The 17576-nt window shown below is 39.7% G+C and overlaps 1 protein-coding gene across 2 annotated transcripts in view; it reads left to right on the forward strand.

Moving 5' to 3' along the window:
• PCNX2 (pecanex 2) overlaps window positions 1-17576 on the forward strand; it is a 281662-nt gene that overhangs the window by 154327 nt on the left and 109759 nt on the right. The gene's annotated exons all lie outside the window — the stretch shown is intronic.

Here is a 17576-nt window from a genome sequence, read left to right on the forward strand (position 1 = left end):
CAAATTTGAGACCTGGTACCCTAGAGCCGGGTCCTCGGAGTATTTTCATTCCCTTAGCTATTCTCAGGTCAGGATTCCATCTATTGAAAATTCATCCATGGGCAATGAGAAATCACAATTCAAGCAAATCTATGAGGATGGTGTCCTCACGCCTCCCTCATAACATGAGGGAGAGAAGGGCCTCTGTATACCCGCCTGAGTATGTTCGGAGCACTGAAACAAGGCTCCGGTTTGTAAACAGAAATGAAAAGGAATTTGGAACAGTTCTGGTAAATAAGCTCAGTGACCCCACAGGTCCTTTCCCGTCGGCCTCCTCCTGCACTCAGTTCAATGCAGCAGCCAGGGGCTTTCTGCCCTGAGAGGGACATAGCCACAACTTCCCCTGTTGGTTAATAATTTTTAAATTTTAAGGTTTTCCTCCTGAACTTAGTTTTTACCTTTTTTTGAATCACTTCTGTTAATTTTTCTCTTTATTACTTATCTTTTCCATCTACTGACTTTCTCTCTGCCTGTTTTAGGTAACAAAAATTTGAAACTCTCATGTTTTAAGGAATATGAGAAGCGCCATAAGTAACTGTGATCACCCCATCACTGCCTGCACATTTCCTCTTATAACGCTGGTAGAACACTGAATTTTCAGTTGTCTAAGTCCCTTCTGCATCATTTGTCACTTGCTTCTTACTATTACTTCTGCAGTTTCCGTATCTTATTCCAGAAGCCTGGCCTTCGCCCTTTACCTCCAAACATTTGTTCTCTTGTTTGTCTGCGTTCTATCTGGTCTTAATAAACTTTTCCCATTTTTCTGATGGTTCAAATCACAGGCTTCCATATTCTGTTATCCTTCATTATATATAAATTCCCATTATCTCACATAATAAATGTAAAATTATATCCTATGATCTTTAAAGCATCTATAAAGTTATTATAAATAATTTTACTACATGTGGAGGTAAGAGCTTATTATCCGATGCAAAACATGCTGTGATGAATTGAATTCCTGACCCTGACCTTGTTTATATTTTGACATGGTGATATTTATATTGCTTTCTGAACCTGTTTCTTGAAAATTGAAAATAATGATGCCAAGCTCACCCAGGTGTTGAGAGGATTAATTACTGTAACTATAAAAGAAGTTTTTAAGTAGAATGTGCTTTCCAAATACAAGGCAGAATTTTTAAAGCCTTTGTAAGTAGAAAAAGATCATTTTTCTTTTTAAACACACTGCGTGCTACGTGAGGAGTGTGACCAGCTTCCGCAGCGAACTGTCCACCTGAGTATCATCTTATAAAGTGAGAGGTGCTGGGTGAACAAAAGCACAGCCGAGTGCCGTGAGGGTTTGGCTGTGCAAGTCTTCAGAACACGGCTTATAGTGATTCTACATCTGTGATAGGAGAGTGATTTTCATTTTCTGGGGCTCAGGCGTCTTTCCCCACTGAGCTGCCTGCTGGTCAACGGAGAGCAGGGCACTGCTGAAAGTATGCGGCCAGATGCAGGCGTCTGGATGACGAGGCTTGCTGGGGTGAAAAAAGGAATTATGCGTAGCTGTTGTCATTCTTCCCGTCCAGGAGGACACAGTGCCGTCCTGTGGGTAACAGGGCGGGGGGGACCTGACGGGACACAATCTGAAACTAAATCCATAAAAACTTAGTTGCTGTAGGCGTTTGCCGTTCACTTGCCATAATCTTTTTGAAACATCAAATAAAATACTAATAATTTCAGACAGAACTGTAGTAGCAGCATTCTTATTTTCTCTAATTGAGGGAACATTAGCACACATAATTTGAATAGTCTACTTTTGGGCTGGGGCTAATAGCTGAGTCTAAAAGCAAAAGAAAGCAAAGCAAGTGAGACAAAAGCTAGAAAAATTAACATACCGTCGAGTGAGTCAGTCCTGACATATCCCAACTCTTTCTGACGCCTGCTGACTCTTTATCTTGGGAGAGCCGGCAGCAGTGCATCTTCCGGAATGAGAAACAAGATCTGATTCCCTGATAAAAAATATACTTTAAGCATTTGAGATCTTCCTGGAAACAAAGCCAGTAGAAATTACTGACAGAAGACGGTGGTGGCAATGAGGGAGCCCACAGTTACTGTTTCCTGTAAATGTCCTGCCTGCCAATCCCAACTGATGCTTCCTGTACATTATCCTCATTTTAATATATCTTTAAAAAAATTGTCTCTATTAATATATTTCCTAGAGACTTTCTAGAAACCTCCAATATTGTTTTTGCAAGGAATACTGCTCTTTAGGGTTCTTCATTGCACAATAGGAAATTTTATTTATTCACTAGGCTCATTAGAGTCCTGCTTATGACATGTCCTCTCATCTGGCCATTTCAGAATCTCTATGCCCTTTTCCCCAGCCCTGCTCCTGTTCTGCTAAATAGAGAGTCATTGTATGCCTGGCAGCCACGTCACGGAAGGGCTGCAAGATTAATGAAGAGACCCGGAAAGGGCATCCAGGTTCCTCGGAAGAAGGGAGCTGTGTGAATATAGGACTCCTTATTATAAGTTTGTTGCCCCTCATCCTCCAGGCTTTATCGGTAGTAAGATAGGAGAGATGCGATTAAAGAGATGATCTACAGAGTGAGGTCAAAGCACCAGGAGGCCAGAGAATACAATAGGTGGCTTCCAGAGGGCATTGCCTGCGTGTTATCCCTTGCCTCCCTGACTCCTCGAATTCCCCCTGAGGTCTGGAAGATGGATGTCGACTAGTCTCTTCAGTCTGGCAGACCTTGTGAAAAATGGGAAATAATGAGTTCCAGGGCCAGAGTCCAACGGGGAAGGTTAAGTGCAGCTCATGCATTGACGTGGTGCATGGGACGTTCATCATGGATGGTGTCCTGGGCTCGCATGTCGGGGCCAGAGGGAAAGAACAGCCCCTGCATATCATAGCCTGAGATGTGATGCTCCAGCCACACACCCCGTGTGGCTCATCACCTTTGAGAAGTGAGGTCCATCTTTCCTTGGTGCCTCATTCTCTCAGTCCCTTTCCTCTCTCTCTTCTGCCCATTAGACATTCTTCTACGAACTAACCACTGTAATGGATTTGCACCATTTCTGTGCTGCCTAGATCTTTGGTGGACAGTAAGATATGCTCCAGGTGAAGCCATTTGGTTGCAAGGAATATTTGGTTGTGACAGAAACAATGATGACAAAGTTCTTTCATGCTCTCCCACTGGTCTTGAAAGAGTTCTTAGGAACTATCTTGTCTTGAAATTTTTAGTAATTTTTAGTTGTAGAAGCAGGACTTGAAAAAATCCTGCCAGAGGATAATTCTGCCAGCATTTTCAGAATGCATTAAATATGAAATTCTACAGGCCATTAGTTCAACACGGGGGCTACTAGCACTTTTACCATTTAGGAAATTTAAATTAATGGGTGATGTTGTTTTTATGTAAAGTTGTGTGAATAATCACACCATAGTCATGATGAGTGGCTATTTTATGGACGGCTGCAGTTAGCATTCAAATTATTTGAAATCAGAGTTTCTACATGGCATTTTTCTGTATTTTCTGTATGCAAGTGGAAAGTCTTGCATTAAAATACAACCATTTTGGGGGGAATGCATGCTTTTACAGAAGTGTTTATTAAAAATATTTTGTTCAAAAAAGTAATTGTTTATTGAGCATCTCTTAAGTGTCAGGCATTGTACTAGGCACAAAGATTACTAATAATACGAATGATAGCAAATCCTTATTTGGTGCTTTCCATGGGCCGGGTACTGTTTTCAGCACTTTGCACATATTGACCGCATTGATCCTCACAGCAACTTTGTAGGTGGGTGCTCTTCATCGTACAAGTGAGAAAACAGAGGCAAAGAAATTAAGTTAATTGCCAATCTCACAGCTATTAAATGGTAGAGCAGATTTAATAGGCTGTACTTTGTGATGCTGCTTCCCTTGCTTGGGGAATCTAGAAGGAAGACAGGTAGGTAAAGAGTTAATTGCAGTAAAGTATGATAAGGACGGTGGCCATGGCGGAGAATTTCAAGAGCACACATAAAAGCGGTACCCAATCCCACCCGGAAGACTCAGAAATGATGATGCTTACCTTGAACTTTGAAGAGTGAGGGAGTGATTCAGACAAGGAAGGCAGGGAAAAGGGAGCTATGGAAACCACCTGTGCAAAAGCACAGACGCAAGAGAGTTTAGCATGTTCTGGGAACTGCAAGATATTTGGTAAGTGTGACGACATGGGGAGGAGAGTGGTGAGAGATGAAACTGGAGGTGATGTCATAAGTCAGATCACAAAGGGCCAAGCATGCCACACTTCTGAGTTTGGACTTTATTATTGCATCAGCTGAAGGTTGATAAGTAGAGGAGTAACAGGATCAGAACTGCATTTTAGAAACAACTCTGAGTAGGTAAAAGATGAGAAAGCATGGAGTCTTGGAAATTGGAGAGTATTGTAATAATCCAGGCAACTCATAAGGAAAGCCTGAACTTTGGTGGCAGAAGTGAGGACAAAGAGAGGGGGACAGATTCAAGAGGTATTTAGGAGATAGAGTTGATAACATTCAGCGACCATTAGGATATTGGGGGAAGTGGACTGTGGGAGGAAAAGCTACATCTGGGAGAACTTTCGGATCACGTACTCTAGTGACTAGGTGGTGTCATTAACTAGATGAGGGGAAAAAAAAGAAAGACATTTTGGAGAAAAAGAATGTTGATTTTAGATGTGTTGAATTGTGAAATGAGAAGCAATGAGTACCAATAGTAAAGACCTAGGGAACAGGATTGTTTCCCATTTAAATATTTTAATTTACATAAGTAATACATAAATGTATGCAAGTTGTAATAAAGTTGAAAAAATACAGAGAAAATCTGTCTTTATACACATCTCTCACTCCTTAACTCCTTATCTCCCTAATGATAATCATTGTAAGCATTTCAGAATAATTTCTTCCATTCTGTTTTCTGCACATTTCCACACATACACACACACAAATTTAAAATATTAATAGGATCATTCTTTACATATTTTTTTCCTTCCCTTTTTTTGCTTAAAAATATATCTTAGAGAAGTTCCATGACAGTATGTATGACAATGCCTCTGCCTTTTAAGACCTGCATAATATTCCATAGCACATACCATAATTTGACTAACCATTCCCAAATCGATAGACATGTAGTTTGTTTTCAGGGTTTTTCTGTAGTAATTGAGATTTCTATGTTCACAAACTCCAGGAACCTAAATGAAAATGGCTTAATAAAAAAAGAAAATTTAATAGTTCACATAACTGGATGGATGATTCAGAGGCTTAAATGCCATCAAAATTCTGTTTTTATTTCACATTCTTGCCCATCTGTTGACTGTCCTCTCTGTTGGCTTCATTCTTAGATTGGCTCTATCCACATGGTGTAACTATGGTCACCAGCAGTTCTAGGTTTATGGCAATCTTACAGCTAATAATCCCAGAGAGAAGAGAAAGCATCTTTCCTGATAGTTTCCGCCAAAGTCCTGGGGGAGAGTCTCATTGACTTTTTTTGTGTGATGTGTTCATCCATGGACCAGGTACAGTGGCCAGAGGGGTGCAAGTCCTCTAGTCAATGAGACCTGGGTCTCTTGCCTGCCCCTTGAGTCCTAACCAAACTACAGGCACTGGGGGTCAGGGAGGGAAGAAAGAGGGCAGACAGGAAGTGTCTGATGCTACTGCATTTGACCACACAAAGATCATAATTAACATCCTGGTGCTCATGAGTGCTTCAGAAACTTAGATTCCTAAAGGGAATAGCTGGGTCAACAGGACGTACATGAAAGAATCTCAGTAGAGAATCCTTCCAAAAGACTTACATTGCCTTCAACAAGGATTACCCAGCATTTAGGAAACAAGTAGAGGAGGAAGATGTGACAAAAGAGATTGAGAAGTGACCCATGACACAAGAAGTAAAGTCTAATGATAAGAAAGAAAGCAGTTTTAAGAAAGAGGGACTGGTGAACAATATCAGAGGCTTCACAGAGGTCAAAGCCCAAGACCAAAAGGTAGCCACTGGATTCAGCGATGGAGAAGTCATTGATGAGATTGCTGACACGTGGACCTGGCAGGGGTCATGTCAGTTCTTCAAGGTCGGGGATCCTATGTTATCTTTTGTATCCTCTGTGCCTACTGCAGTGATCTTGGTACAGTGCCTCAATGCCTGTTTAGAATGACCGAGTATCTCACTGATCACAGGTCAGTGTATGTAAATGTGGCTATTGTGGGGAACATTATAGCGTGCTATTCAGTGAAGCTGTCTTTAAGAGAAAACTCCGCAACAACCCCCACTTTAGGGCTGTTGATACTTTATTGGCTTATAAGAGGTAAAGCCTTTAGACACGATATTCCCCTTATGTATAAAAGATTTAGTCCACTGCCCTTGCCAGGCATAAACGTGCTAAATATGTGATGTGAAGGGCTAGTGTACAACGTTTGCTTAATGCCGCCATCTCTAGATTTACAGTGTAGGGCTTGATACTTAATACGAGAATTGCATTCTTAGGCATCTCCAGCCAGGAAATCATGGACAACGAATGTTACTTCTCTGGTGCCCTTCGCTTCAGCATGGCTTCCCGCTGCCTCCTCTGAGTTTCTAGATGCTAACATGTGCACCCGCCTCCTTCACAGAGTCATTATGTAGACTAATTCTCACTATCCTGAAATAAACCAGTGGTTGTAGCATCTCTGCATTATCTTTTTGCTAAATAATGTTGACTGATGCTCCATTTTCCACCTTCAGTTTATTTTTAGCTCACTTTCCTTCACTGAGTGGAAGAATGGACTTATCAGGTTTATTGATCTTTTTCATAATTTTGGAGTCTTTAGTAAGGTCACCTTGCAGGCTCATATAGATTAGACTAACTCCTGTAATAACATTAATTCATAAGGCCTGGAGTGATCTTTATAACCTGCGATGCCCTATCTTCAAGGAAATGAAGTCTGCTCTGATAAAACTTTTAAGTCATCTGCAACTTTCTGTAGGAAATCTATCTGGATCATACTGGCAGCCTGTCATTTAAAAGTATTGATGAGAAAGAAATGGGGAGAGAGAAAAGGAAAACAGGAATGAGTGGGAAGGGGGATCAGTGCAGTAGGAACTTTATACAGTATCTGTCTAAATTTGGCAGATGGTTGGTTGGTTAACTGAAAAACTTAAGCAGGAAATAATAATAAATGATACCTACATGTACCGATCTTTATAATTTTATAGTAGCTTGAAACTTATAATGAACTCTTGTTACCAGTTTTTTGAGGGAGAGCAGAGCCTTTTCTTTGGGTGGGAATCTACTGAATTATGCTCTTATTGCATGAACCATGCCTGTAATATGTTTCTAGGATGTTCTGTTTCTGTTTTTTAAGTTCTACATGAAGTGAGAAGTTGAAGTTATTTGTGAAGTATTCTGAGAGCAGTTCACATTTTCTTTGTTCCCAAATCTCTTCTCATTCATACCCAAGTCCACGGCAATATCTTTAGAGACTTGTGTTCATCAGGTCATTAGCACTTCACTTCGTTGTGATAGAAGCAACTCTCTTTCGTTTGTACTCGTATTGCATCAGTTTGTATATTTAGTTGAAGTACAAAATCATTATAGTGACAAGTGAAACTGATATAAACGGTTTTGGCAACAAGTATAACCATGTCTTGTTAAGCATAACCACCATTCAATGCAAGTGGTAGAACTGGTCAAGAGTGTACAAATGAATGAAAAAATGACTTCCTGGCCTTGAGAACTCATTGGATTGTGGGATTCATCAATAACTCTTATAGAGCAAATATAATGTCAATTAATCTGAAAGTTAATTAGATGGATTTTTAAAGGAAAGTTTCTACTCCAGTAAGATAAGTAGGAGAATTACATTTGCTTTGAGGTTGGGTTACCGGTGTTCTGGGAGGTGCTAAGCCCAAACAGAAGCAAAGAGGCTTGAAGTATCTCATTATACAGCAGAGAGAATTAGATTCAACAGTTGTTATTTACTGACTACTAAGTATGCTGTCTAAGGAACTGAGATGCTTTGGCAGAAATGCCCTCTTAGAGCATTTCTAGTGGGGCAGATGGAATAGTTACAGATAGCAAAGAGTTAAGTTACATCATCAGGCACTCTAAAATTCTGATTGCTTTCTCAGCTCCTTATGCAGAGATCAACCTTTGAAAATATAACGAGTGTCTACTCAATTTTCGCCACCTCCACTGCTGCCATTTTGGTTCTAGCATCATCATCTCTCACATGGGTTACTGGCCTTGCTGTTTCTACCCTCATTACCCTACAGCGTATTCTAAACAGAGTGGCCAGAGGAGTTTGTTTGTTTGAAGTAAACTTATTTTGGAATAATTTTACATTTGTAGAGAAGATGTGAACTTAGAGTTTCCACACACCATATACTCAGTTTCTCCTATTATTAACATTTTACATTAGTTTAGTGCATTTGTCACAATTAATGAACTAAAATTGATCTTTTATGATTAACTAAAGTCCGTATGTTCCATATGTAATTCAGATTTCCTTAGTTTTTCTGTAATGTTCTTTTCTCTTTGCGGAGTCCACCTAGGAGGCCACATTGCATTTAGTTGTCATGTCTCCTTAGGCTCCTCGTGGCTATGACCCTTCTCATATTTTCCTTGTTTTTGATGACCTTGACAGCTTTAAGGAGCACTGGTTAGGTGTATTGTAGGATGTCCTTCTAGTAGAAGATGTTTTCTCATGTTAAGACTGGACTTACAGGTTTCTGGGAGGAACACAACAGAGATAAAGTGCCGTTCCCATCACATCATATCAATGATTCATGCTAGCAACGTGACATCACTGCTGATGTTGCCCTTGAACTTGCCTTAGGGAGTATTTGTCAGGTTTTCCACTGTAAAGTTACCTTTTTGTCCATCTTTCCGTATTCTTTGGAAGAAAGACACTATGTGTAGCCCATGTTTAAACAGTGGGGACTAATGTTCCACCTCCTTGAGGGGGAGTGTCTACATAAATTGTGTGATTTATTTTTAAAATACTTTGATTCTTCTGCATGGGAGATTTGTTACATCTATCTATCTATCTATCTATCTATCTATCCATCATGTATTGATTGATCTATATCAGTATGGAGTCATAGGTATTTATTTTATATTTTGGGTAATAATACAAAATTACTGTACTCATCTGTTGCTCTTTTGGCTATTTGGTGCTGTTTCACTTGGTTTCTATGTCCCTACCTTTGACGTAAGCCCATCATTTTGCGTGTGTGTTTTAGCACTTTCTTGCTTTCTGTCATTATAAGATGTTCTAGGCTTGTCTTCCATATTTCCTGCCTTAGTCATAGAATTGGCCGTTTCTCCAAGGAGCCCTGCTTCCTTTTATTAGAGAATGATATTTAGAAATCAAAATCTGGACTCTAGTGTGCTTGTTGATATTTGAGTGTCATTGCCTTCAGGCCGTCTTAGCTGAGAGAGGAACAAAATATATGTGTTTATACCCATGTATATACACATATATAGAAATATTTCCATGTGTAACCACCTGCATCATATTAAGCTAAACGTGAGTTAATACTGATATCTCCAAGTCTAACTTGTTACCACATGGACCATTTTAGTCAATTCTTGCTTGCCATAACTTCCCACTCCATCAGTGAGAAACCTGACTTCCACCATCTGTCATCTGCTTACTTAACTGTTCATTTTCGGCATACTTGCATAGTGGTTTCATAATTGTTAACCCACACCCCATGGGAAACTACTTTATCAACTAGAGTACACTACTTATATGCAGTGTAGTTATTCTTTTGTCGTTAGTCTTACAAATTCCACTCATTTTCTTTCTTTTTTGCCTGCTCCTTCTCCTTCAAGTCCTTTTTTTTTTCAATTGTATTTCTTTCCAGTCTTGACTGTTGGTGGTGAGCATGATGCATTCTATAGAGAAACTGATAAATAATAGTGTACACCTGAAATTATGCAATGTTGTAAACCATTATCTAAATAAAATAATTTTTTAAAAATCCACTCATTTTCAAAGTTACTTGGATTGGCACCTTTTTTCTTCGCCTCCCTTAGTGAAGTTGTTTCATACATTTGTAATAGAGTTAGATTGTTTTGTCACAATCTGCATTCCATCTTGGGGTCCTCCCACTTCCTAGATGATTTTTTAAATTTGCATACATTAAGTTTTTTGTGTTAGAACGTTCTATGTATTTTCATAAATACATGGTGTCATGCGCACATCATTAGAGTATCTTACAGAATAGTTTTATTGCCCTGAAAAATCCCCTGTGCTTCATCTATTCAGTCCTTTCTCCTTTCCCCAAAGTCATGGCAGCATTAATCTGTTTACCGCTTCTTCAGTTTTGCCTTTTTTAGCATGTCATATAATTGGAATCATACTTATGTAGCCTTTTCAGACTGCCTTCTTTGACTTCACAATATGCATTTCTGACTTATCCATGTCTTTGTGTGACTTTGGCTTAATAGTTCATTCCTTTCATTGCTGAATAGTATTCCATTGTATAGATGTTTATACATTTACCTATTGAAGGAGATCTTAATTGTTTCTAGTTTTTGGTGATTATGAATAAAGCTGCTATGAACATTTGTGTGCAGGTTTTTGTGTGGACATAATTTTCAAATAAGTTGGATGAATACATGATTGGTGAATTTTGTGGTAAAATTATGTTTAGCTATGTAAGAAACTTCCAGATTTCCTCCAAGATGCTCTATACTGTTCTGCATTCTTGCTAGCAATGAATCAGAGTTCCTATTGTTCCACCCCCTCACCAGCAATTTATACTGTTGTTTTTTGGGGTTGTAGCAATTCTAATAGGTATTTATAATGTATCTCATTTTAATTTTCATTTCCCTAATGACAAATCATGTTGAACCTCTTTTTCATATGCTTTTTTGCCAACTGTATATCTTCTTTGTTGAAGTTTCCAGATAGTTTGCCCATTTTTTAACTGGGTGGTTTTGTTTTCTTATTGTTGAGTTTTAAGAGATTTTTGCATATTGTGGGTACAAGTCCTTTTTGGGATATGCATTTTCTAGTCTTGTCTTTTCATTCTCTTAGTGGTGTAGTTTTTTAGATCTTCTGTGGTGTTAGGCTGGAGAAGAGAGGTTATTTACTAAATTTTTCTGTCTTGCTAGACTGCCCTTTTCCTGATCCTTTGGTTAGAGAAAGCAGGATTTGGTTGTTTTTCCATGCCTTTTGCCATTTCTGGGTTGCTGGCTTGTTCAGCTCTAAGTCTGGAATATATGTGGTAAAAAGAAAAATCCAGGGAGCTCACCATCAGTCCTTTCCCTAGATCCCAAGGTCCCCAGCTGGTCTCCCCCCACCTTCTCTCCAACTTTCAGAATCTTTTTAGATTTATTTTATATCTCATGTCTAGGGTTTTCAGTTGTACTTAACAGGATGAATATGGAAAAGTATGTCTACTTCATCTTCCCCAAAGTGGAAGCATACAATATACATTTTAAGCTAATCTAGAACCATTATCAAATGACACAATATTGCTTCATTTCTGACACAGCTACCTTATAACAGAGTATTTTCAAATTTCCTTTCTGTCCCTTGTGGCACTGCTGTCATTTATCTCATTTATCCATATGTTAAAATCATGCAATACATTGTTCCTATAATTGCTTTAAACAAAGGGTTATATTTTATATCAATCGAAAATAAGAATAATAAAATATTTTGTTTTACCTTCAGTTTTTCTTTTCTGATGCTCTCTATATAGATTCAAATTTCTGAACTGTATCATTTTCCTTCAGCTTGAAAAACTTCTTATCCAATTTTTTACAGGGAAGGTCAGCTGGTAATGAATTTCCTCAGTTTTTGTTTATCTAAAAAGACCGTGTAGGTCTTTATTTTCCCTTCAATTTTGGAGGATGATTTTGTTGCACATAGAGCCCTGGGTTGGTGGAGTTTTTACTTTTGACACTTAAAATATTTTATTCCACTCTCTCCTTGCTTGCATGGTTTCTAGTTAGAAGTCTGCTCCAATTGTTGTCTTTGTTCTTCTATATATAAGGTGTTTTTTTCTTTCTGGCTTTTTTTCAACATTTTCTCTCTGTTGGTTTTTTGAAATTTGAATATGATATGTCTAGGAGTTTGTGTGTGTGTGTGTGTGTGTGTGTGTGTGTGTGTGTGTGTATCTTGCTTGGTGTTCTTTGAGTTTTCTGGATTTGTGTTTTGGTGTCTGTCATTAATTTTGCAAATTCTCAGCTGCTGTTACTTCAGATATTTCCTCTGCTCCATTCTTTCTTTCTTCTTCCTCTGGTACTACAGTTACATATATGTTATACCTTTTGATATCATCCCACAGTTCTTGGATGTTCTGTTTATATTTTGGTGTTTTCTCTTTGCAATCAGTTAGGGAAATTTCTATTGGCATATTTTCAAACTCACTGATTCTTTCTTTGACTGTGTCAGGTCTACTCATGAGCCCATTAAAGGCATTCCTCATTTCTGTTAGAGTGTTTTTAATTTCTAGGGTTTTCTTTTGATGCTTTCTTAGAGTTTCCTTTTCTTTGTTTACATTACTCATCTGTTCTTGCAAGTTGTCTACTTTTTCCATTAGGGCTCTCAACATATTAATGATAGTTGTTTTAAGTGCTGTCTGATGATTCCAACATCTGTTTCATATCTGAGTCTGGTTCTGATGCTTGCTTTGCCTCTTCAGACTGTTTTTTCTTGCCTTTTGGCATGCTCTTAGCTTTTTATTGAAAGCTGGACGTGTTGTATAGGGTAATAGGAACTGCAGTAAATAGGCATTTAGTGTGAGGATTTCTGTTCTTCTGATTAGGATTTGGATTATCTTTAATGTTTGCTGTAGCAGTAGGTCCCAGAGGCTTCAGATTTTCCTGCTGTCTTTGTTTTTCTCTCCTCTTGACTTTTGGCTTCCCTAAAAACTCCTCCTCAGAGAGAGTTTGTGTCTTGTAGTTCTTCTAGCTGTAATCTAGGATTACTACTCTGGATCCTGGTTGGTGTGTTTCTAAGGTATGGAGGAGGGAGAACATTCTATTATCGTCCAGTCAAATCTCAGTCTTTTATTGGGCCTGTGTCTCACTCCTGTTTCCCCCCTTGCACTCTACTCCCTTCCCTGGTGGGAGCATTCTCAGTCGATTTCCTGAGGCCCTGGCCCTGTTGACTGTGCTTTGTTCCCTTAGGTGAGATAAGCTGGAGTAGAAGGAATTCCCTTCTCCTAACTGGGATAAGGCTCAGGAAAGGCCCTTTACCCTTCAGGGTGGGCCATTGCATTTCACAGTGGTTAATCTTCCCTCTCCATGCCAGACCCCTGAGGAGATCTTTCTTGGCTCTTCACCATGAGAACCTGCTGAAGTTTCTGAAGGCAAAACCCATGAAAGTGTGGAGGGCTCCCTAAGATAGTGGTGCCTAGGAGTTTCATCTCATGCTAGTTCACACTCAGCCTCCAGCACTTTGTCAAAATCATCATTTGTCTGTTTCCTTCAGTTCATGGCTCCAGCAGCTTCTGCCCCAGGTAAGCAGGCCTGACTCTTTGGATTCCCCTCTCTCTCCGGGTTCCAGAGTGGTGGCTTTCCTGGAGACATCAGTTGTCTGATGGGTTAAGAAGAGTCATTGCTTTTCAGTTTGTCCAGCTTTTTCTTGTTGTAAAAATGGGAGTAACAGCTTCTAATTTCTTTTCATGTTGGAGCTGAAACTAGAAGTCCCTCAAGTTTTTCTTTTAAAATGCAAACCACATCTTGCCTCTACTCAGAACCCTGAGAGGACTCCCCATTTCGTACAGAGTCAAGCCAAATCCTTTGCACTGCTCCACAGACCAACACCAGCTGGTTCCCTATTACTCCTCTGGACCTCCTGTCCTATTCTCCCCCTTACTCAATCCAGCTGTCCTTGGAATTCCTCCACTGTGGAGGCATGCTCTCACTTTAGACCCCTTTGTCTAGCTGTTGCCTCTGTCTAAAAATGCTCCTCCTCATACATCCATTGGGCTCACTCCATAAGCTCTTTGAAGGCCTTGTTAGAATCTCATCTTCTCAGTGGGACCTACCCACACCACCGAGTTTCATATTGCAACTTGCCCCTACTCTGCTCTCCACACAGCCTCCCAATCGTCTTACATGCACTATTTTAACATTTTTGCCATAGCGTTCATCACCTTCTAGCATATTCTCTCATTGACTTGTTTATTATTTTATTGTCTCTCTCACTAGAATGTAAGTTTCATGAGGACAAAGATCTTTGCCTATTTTTTTTGCTCGTATGTCCCAATGTCCAGAACAGAGTCAGGCACACAGTAGCATACAATCAACCTCTGTGCAATGTTAAATGTTGCTCTTTTGCACCAATTATTCAATAACTTATCCAAAGTCACTGTCTCGCAGAGCCAGACTTGAACTCAGTCCTATTCCTAGTCTGCCCAAGTACAGAAGTAAAGAATGGTTTGCAGAAGATTCACGAAGCCGCTGCAGGAGCATAGCACATCTTCCTGACTCTCAGGGATACTTGTCCACTTGTAGTGGCTGCCCAGGATGGTTCAGGAGAAGAATTTCACAAGCTCTGCTCTATGTCCAGAAACAAAGAATACAGTCCAATATGTCTGTGTTCCTGAGATTAGAAACTCCTCGATGGGGGACCATGAGTGTGCTTATTTATTTCCTACCTTAGGCAACATCTGACAAAATGCAAGGTCACGGTGAATCCTTAATACATACTAATTGAATTCAGTGGAGAGCTCAGAAATGGAAAAACTGGTTTTTGAGCGGTGAAGTCTTAGCTTGGATGTGGCGGTTGGATAACGTTTTATTATTCTAGAGAGATGACGAGTCACAGTGCAGGGGCAGGAGAGTACGTGGGAGGCGGGAAGGTTTTAGATCGAGCATCTGGGTCATTAGAGTTCCCTCCTCGGGCTTCTCATGGTTTATGTTTTGATTTTCTTGGCTTCTTATAAATCTTGCAGCTGCCTCCCTGCTGCCTGCTGTCCTGTTCACAGTGGGGAAGTTAACACATGGCCGGCAGAGCTGGCTGTTCTGCTGTGAATGTGCTGCTCTGTGCTGTGTGATCAGCCGAGCCCCTCTTGCAAAACGGAGAGGGGTAAGACACAGTCTGCTTCTAGCTGTGCATCTGCCCGAGTGGTAACGAGCTGATGGCCAGCTCACTACATGTGGCCACAACCGTGACTCCACTCTTGACTGTGTCATGTAATTGCTAGGAAGTGCTTAAATAGCTCCAAACATCTTTAGTCCAGATTTATAGCCTAACACATCAACTTTCTTGTCTTCCACTCCCCAACACAGCACCCACACATCAGGGGGGTGGGTTTCCCTTAACTCAAACCATGCAAGTTACTGTAATTTATCTCCTGGGAAGGGAGGTGGGGCTGAAATGAATGCTGGCAGCAACTTTCCACCTCAGCCTTCAAAGGAAGGATCAGTTTTTTCCTCCCCATTTGGGACATCATGCTTGGTATGCAAGAGTTATACCTTTTACTTTCTTCATTTCTCCTTTGTTCTCATGCTAAAGTATACTATAATAAATACATGGATTTAGTCCTGTTGTTCAAATATCTACATAGTTAAGTGTGTCTCTGTTAATTTGTCAAAGAAGTGTTTACGGTCTCCCATTTAAAAAAACAATCTACAGCTCTCTCTACTGAAGGGGGCTGCTCGCCGGCTCACCGTGGCAGTCCCTCCCCTGAGGACAGTGGCGATGTTCCTTCATTAAGACAGAGGATTGAAGGGCCACTGCTGCGGAATCTTCACCAGAATGGGGCAGTGACATGTTTTTAAGGCACACAAAAGCTGCTTGAGTGGCTTCAGGGAATTCAGGAACAGTGACAACTCTAGACTTCTTCACTGGAAGAATTTGAAAACCTCCCTTACTCAGCACCTGGGAGTGCCCTCCTTAAAGCCCTCACTAAAATGCTTCCTGAAGAGAGAGCTCAGTTTGGTGATAAGCCAAGGCAACACTTTTCTCACCTAGCCAACCAGTGGCATTTGTCCTCCTGACTGGCTGAAGGCTTCTGATTCTACACAACGTATGTATATGAACCTGCAGACTCCAAATAGTGTCCTTTACCAGGTGTTCATATTTAGGACAAGATCTTCAAGGTCACAGACTTTTCCATTCTTTCTTTCCTTGAGCTACCAGTTATGGAAGTACTTTGAATGGACCAAAGCATGGTGCCTCTGCCTCAGTTGAAGAAAGACTATTGATGAGACTGAGATGGTTTCTATATACGTTTAAAACATCCAAGGAGAAAAAAAATGATAAATGCCTCTCTTAGAAGGAAAATTCATGGCAATTTCAAAGATCTGGCATGTAAATGAGAATCAGGAAGTAACAAGGAAAATTCCACTGAACACATGTCCACTCCAGCTGTGGGTTATATCACTGATGAGTTGGAAAAACACCTTCAGCTCCCACTCACACATTGTTTCACTTTCTGGAAAACACTTACAGCACTTACATCCACTATGTGCCTATACTACTGATGTGCTAGAAGATAAATGTATGACTATAAATAATACCCAATGTCTGTTGCCAAGAGCTTACACTCCAATGGGGGATGCAGGAGAGAAAAACATATGAAAAATACTTTTAAAACAATGTCACAAGTGCAATAAATAAAATAACCTGTATTTATTGAGTACTTATTATATGCTGAATCCTGAGATAAAAACTTACATGGATTATCTCATTTAGTCTTCACAATAAATTCCTGAGATAGGTACCATTACCATATCTCTTTTGCAGATGAGACAACTAAGGCTCAGGGGAGTGAAATTTGCCCAAAATCACACAACTAGTGAGAGTCAGAGTTTGGAAAAAACCCAGGTTTGTCTAATTCCAAAGCCAAATCTTGTCACTAGGATGCTGTACTACGTTTTAAGTGATAGAAAGTTATAAGCCAAGTATTGTGGGGGCCTCCAGAGGAAGCAGATAATTAGGGCGGTGAGGGGAAGAGTAGCACAACAAACTTTAGAGGGGATGTCACTTCCAACTACTTTTAATTCCATTTTATATCTTCTATTGACTTATTATTTATACCTTTTTTTTACATCATTGCTCTTAAATTAAAATTTTAAAACTTTAATTTATCAGAATCTACCTTCAAATAATATTATGCCACTTCATGTGTAGTGTAAGGAATTTCAACACTTTCCTCCCTCCATCTTTTGTGCTATTGTCATACATTTTACTTTTACAGATGCTGTAAACACATAATACTATGTTACTATTTTTGCTTTCCTGCAAAATTGCTCTTTTTGAGCAATTGAAAATAAGAAAAAATTTATTTTATTGTCACATTCCATTTATGATGCTCTATTTCTTTGTTTTGATCCAGGTTTCCAACCAATACCATATTTCTTCTGTCTGAAGAACATCCTTAAACAGTTCTTGTAGTTTAGGTCTATTGGCAATGAGTTCTGTCAGTTTCATTTGCCTGAGAAAGTATTTGTCTTTCGTTTTTGAAGATATTTGCAAGGGTACAGAATTCTATGTTGACAGCCACCCCCTAACCTCTTTTAGCACTCAAAACATGTCACTCTATTATCTTCTGGCTTACATGATTTCTCATGAAACTCTTCTGTAATTTTTACTTGTGCTCCTCTCTGTGTAATGTGTCTTTTTATTC

Source organism: Equus przewalskii, chromosome 1 (genome assembly GCF_037783145.1).
Source record: "Equus przewalskii isolate Varuska chromosome 1, EquPr2, whole genome shotgun sequence".
NCBI lineage: Eukaryota > Metazoa > Chordata > Mammalia > Perissodactyla > Equidae > Equus > Equus przewalskii.